Below are 5531 nucleotides of genomic sequence, written 5' to 3'. Positions count from 1 at the left end.
ACCAAAGTGCTGTACAGTAAGTTCAATTAAAAGAGTATAATAGCAAATAAATAACCATGAAAAAACATCAATACACACCATACAAGACAGATCCAAAAAGGTAACTACAGCGACAATACCTCAGCACTCATCCCTGATCAAAGGCTAATGAAAAAAAAAAAATTTTAACGGCTTCTTAAATTAATTCAAAGATGATAATTGTCGCAAATACACTAGCAAACTGTTCCAAAGCCTTGGGGCAGCTACCGCAAATGCGCGGTCACCTCTGAACTTTAATTTTGATCGAGGCACATGTAGTAGATTTTGTCCATTAGATCGTAATGATCTATATGGGCTATACCATGCAGGGATTTAAAAACAAAAATTTAAATATTAAAATGAATTCTATAAGGTACTGGTAACCAATGCAATGATCTCAAAACAGGGGTAATGTGGTCATACTTCCGAGTACCTGTCAGTAGTCTTGCGGCTGAATTTTGAACCATTTGTAATCTGTCCAAAAGTTTTGTTTGAGTACCGTAATAAAGTGAGTTGCAATAATCTAATTGAGAACAAATAAAAACATGAATAAGCTTCTCCAAGTCTATACGTGCTAAGAAAGGCTTGATCTTACTAATCATTCTTAATTGGTAGAAGCTAGCTTTGACAACTTCACTTATTTGAGAGTTAAATTTTAAAGCACTGTCACAGATCACACCCACATTTTTTACTTGATGTTTCCTAAAAGGGCTTAATGTTCCCAAGTTAACTCCAGCTGTATCGCTCATTTCAGAGGGACCAAATATAGTGACCTCTGTTTTCGATTCATTAAGACTCAAAAAGTTAGCAGACATCCAAGACTTCACCTCATCTACACAGGCCAACAAACGCCCCAAGGCACTGGAAGAATTTGGGTTAAAAGACAAATACAACTGAGTGTCATCAGCGTAAGAATGAAACGACACACCATATTTATCCAAAATCAATCCTAATGGTAGCATATACAGAGAAAAGAAAAAAGGTGCTAAAATAGAGCCTTGCGGGACACCACAAGAAATGGGTGCCAATGCTGATACAAACTCTCCCATGCGGACCGAAAAACTCCTATTTTGAAAATATGACTTTATCCATCTTAAGGCATTTCCACAGATACCCACAGATGTTTCAAGACGAGATATAAGTATTTGATGGTCAATCGTATCAAACGCTGCCGTCAGATCTAAAAGTAAAAGTACAGTAAAATTTCCGAGATCAGTCGCAAGAAAAATATCATTAAAAACTCTCAGCAAAGCTGATTCAGTGCTGTGAAGTTTTTTAAAACCTGACTGAAACACTTCACAGATCTCATTTGCATCAACAAATGACTGAAGTTGCGTGAGAACGCTCTTCTCCATAATTTTAGCAGAGAACGGAAGTTTTGAGATTGGTCTAAAATTAGCTAACACACTCTTATCCAAATTAGATTTCTTCAAAAGGGGTTGGACCACTGCATGTTTACAGTAGTCAGGCACGACCCCCGAAGACAAACTCTTATTAATTATAGACACTATAAAAGGGCCAACTGAATTTAAAACTTGCTTTAACAAATGGGTCGGAACAATATCTTGAGGAGAAGTTGTAGACTTTACTCGGAGTATAATATCCTCAAGGATTGAAAGAGAAATTGGCTCAAAATCGGAGAAAGTAACACCAGATACCGATTGCTGAATGACATAATAACAATAAGTAATGTTATTACGTACATCTGATTTTCGATTTATGAAAACATTTTAAAAAGAATTGCATAAATCAGCAGACAGGTCTCCTACCACCTCTAATCTAGGATTAATAATGGAATCTATAGTAGAAAATAGAAGCCTAGGATTATGACGATTTTTCTCAATAAGATCTGCAAAGTACCTCAATCTAGCATTTCTTACAGCCCTTTGAAATTTAGACAGAATCTCTAAGCATTTCATAAGAAATTTGTAATTTATCTTTTTCCCATTTTCGTTCCCATCTTCTACAAATCCTCCTTCTGAGACTCTTCGCAGCAACTTTTCCTCTAAACCATGCATCATGAAGATCTTCTTTTATTCACTTACTTTAAAAGTATGTTTGAGAACATATATTTTGCTCTAAAGCAATAACCTTTCTTATTGGACTGCTTGAGGCGGACTGGTTAATTATAAACAGTTAACTGCACTAGCTCCTCTTTGAAGTGGACTGGTTCCCTATTTTTGTTTGGCTTTGTTGACATTAACATTATCTTTCATTTGACAACATATCATTTACTCCAAAGCACAAACCATTCTTGTACACTGCCATTTGAACATTTGGGTGTGATAAAGATTTTTAAGAAATTAATACTTTTATTAAACAAGTGTGCATTAAATGGATCAAAAGTGACATTCAAAATGTTGGAAAATATTCTATTTTAAATAAATGCAGTTTGTAATTTCCAAGCTCTATTAACTGTACATCATATGATACTCTTATGATAAAAATCTTTGACAGTAAATTCTTAATTTTTATCAGGAGGTATTTAAAATAAAAAATGGATTCCATGTCTTTAACATGAAATATGAGCTGTTTATACATCCACTGTGGGGAAAGAAAAAAGAAAAAAAAATCTCCTGTACACTTCTATACACTGAAGAAAAACATGGATTATCATATGTCTTTCTTTAAAAAATAAATTATTATTTTTCCTATTTATGGCCTATTTATAGGACTGAGTGCGCATTATTGAGTGCTAAACACATGTAATGTCCGTTTCATTCAAACTGGACACCAGAGGGTGCCCTCGCGCAGAAACTCCACAAATGCATCACAGAAGTAATAGAACTCATGACGTTCCAGGAAATCCCTAATATGGGCAAAGGTATCTAGCTATCGCTGTGACTGAATTAAAAGCAGCTAGAAACGTATTTTCATAATAAAGCCAATTTATAATGCAATGCTAATCGACATAGCCTTTATTGCAGTATAGAATATATTTTTATTCTGTAATAAGAAGCCACATCAGATCAGAAAATGAAGTTGTCTTAAAACACTTGACTGATGTTTTGGAGTAAAATTATGTTATAATGTTCTCATTAAGTTTGAGAGGATGTTTGGAGTGTGTTGCTTAATCAGATGCACGTTATAAACTCACAGCGCTTGCAGAGATGAGCAGCATTTACTACTGGCGCCATGCATATATTTGTTTCATTAAAAATCGCAGCCTTTGCGATTCAATAATCGCATCAAGCCAAATCGCGATTTCGGTTGGATTTCAATTAATCGTTCGGCTCTATATCTTACCAACTCCAAACTTGTGAGCAATGATGCAAACTTGTTCAAGGTGGACTAGCTCATTCTAAATGTTCGTTAACAGTCAACAAAACCTCGTTTTCAGTGATGACAAAATGTAAACTGCTCTAAAGCCTAAACTGATCTTGGAGGCCAAATCAAAGCGGACTGGTTCACCTTTTTTTGGTTTTCAATAACAGCTGATGATGTTCCCTCTCTCAGAGTGATTTGGAATGGAATCACAAATTCAGTTGACAACACATTTCGTTAAGCAGGTCACGTCTGTGTTTCGAGCGGGTAAAGCAAACGGCTCAACCGTTAAGCCCGGCAAAGACAGTTACAGCTAACAGCTCGGTGATAACACCGATAAGCATGGATTTAGACCCCATGTGAGATTAAGACAGCAGTTGGGAAGCTGCAAATGGTGGGAATAGAATAAATGAACGCTAGACTCAGATTAATGACCTCTTTTCGGTCTTAAGGAGCTTGGAAGGACAGTCTTGAGGTATTAGAGAGGAATGGGAGAGCAAAACTGGGTCGAAATTAATTTTTCCCCCCAGTTTCAACCTCTGCATGGACTGATCATGCATGACCCAAATTTTTGATGTGAGGCCAGTAATTAGTGAATGAATCATTATTTTGAATCCGTTCTTTCTATTTAGAGAATTGGCCAAACGAGTTAGCAAAACAGTCTGAATCAATTCACATTGGTTCAGACCGCTCTCTCACTGAATCATCTGAAGCGGTTTCTCAGTCAGTAAAACAGAAAGACAGTATTAAGATACACAGAGAACAAATAGCACTGGATGAAGTGGATATTCACCAACAAAACAAAAAAAGGCTACTTTTTGAGATGTAACTTTGAAAAAATGTAGTCACTGACTCATGACTATTTGGTCCGAACAGCCTCAAGTCTTATATTACTGCATTATAGATACATGAATACTAGAAATATTCAAGAAAATTAAAGGAATATTGCACCCAAAAATTTAAATTGGTCCCACTTTAAGAGGACTTAAATACTATGTACTTACATTTAAATTAATCATTTGGTACAATGCAATTATTGTGTACATACATGTTTTTTTACATTGTACTTGTATTTTAAAAATACCTGCATGTAATTACATCTGTAATTAGCTTCTTTAATTACATTTATAATTTCACTGTTGACCCATCCCTTACACCTTAACCCACCTTTAAACCTACCCATACCAACAAACCTGTCCCTAACCTACCCGTATCCCACCTCAATAGCAGCAAAAGTGTTTTGCAATACAATATGAACACAGTAAGTACATAGTACTTATTTTTTGATGTAAGTACATAGTGGTTAAGGCCACTTAAGTGGGACCGTTTCTAACATGGTTAACATGGTTATCCATACCTGTTGATTCAGGATTACATTATGACATATTTTAATCAGGCCGTTCCCCAGAAACATGAATTATGAATTATTAGACTCTTTAAACAAGTTGCATTACAACTACTAAATTATGAATAGTATTACTTAAATGTGCTGTTAATAAGGACTTGGCTAGAAGACTGACAAGCAGTGAATAATAAGAAATAGGGCTGTCAAAAAAACGTGTGTGCATGTTGCATTCGAATTTTAGGTGTGCATCAGGCAGCCTTATCAGTGGTGCACGAGATGCGATGACAATGTAAGTGTCATTGCGTTTTAATGTTTTTGTTAGCCTATCCAGTTGAACCCACTAGATGCGGCGCTGCTATGTTGTTCATTAAAATATTGATCCACATTCGAATGCAAAAACGTTGCATTCGAATTTTAGGTGTGCGTTAAGGAGGCAGCCTAATCGGTGACGCACGAGATGCGATGACGATGTAAGTGTCATTGCGTTTTAATGTTTTTGTTAGCCTATCCAGTTGAACCCACTAGATGCGGCGCTGCTATGTTGTTCATTAAAATATTGCGGGAAAAAAGAACATCAATGCAGCGATGATGTTGTTTACGTCAAAACCGAAACCAAACCGTTCACACAGAACGCATATTTATCACATTTTCTAGAGGGACGTCTATCACCGTTGCACTCGCATCTCTCACAAGAGAGCCGCCAGAGCCAGCCGTATGTTTAGAAAGCCATGTAAAATTAATGTAAGTTCAACTTTTTAAAAACATATCTCAAGACTTTATGGCGGTTTTTCCCCATCCTACTGCATCTCAAGTTTTTAAAAAAGTAGGCTACTCTTTGTGATTGGTTTTCGGTCCTTTGTATTAAACTATACATACATGCATGGTGCTGTTTTTTTTCTAATTG

At 36.1% G+C, this 5531-nt stretch overlaps 1 protein-coding gene across 1 annotated transcript in view; it reads left to right on the top strand.

Annotated features, from left to right (window-relative positions):
• The window catches only part of LOC107695860 (uncharacterized), a 29142-nt gene that overhangs the window by 8497 nt on the left and 15114 nt on the right, over positions 1-5531 (top strand). The gene's annotated exons all lie outside the window — the stretch shown is intronic.

The sequence above is a fragment of the Sinocyclocheilus anshuiensis genome, unplaced genomic scaffold (genome assembly GCF_001515605.1).
Source record: "Sinocyclocheilus anshuiensis isolate Anshui unplaced genomic scaffold, SAMN03320099.WGS_v1.1 scaffold538, whole genome shotgun sequence".
NCBI lineage: Eukaryota > Metazoa > Chordata > Actinopteri > Cypriniformes > Cyprinidae > Sinocyclocheilus > Sinocyclocheilus anshuiensis.
The sequence above is the reverse complement of the archived record's forward strand: the minus strand, read 5'-3'. Positions and strand labels throughout refer to the sequence as shown.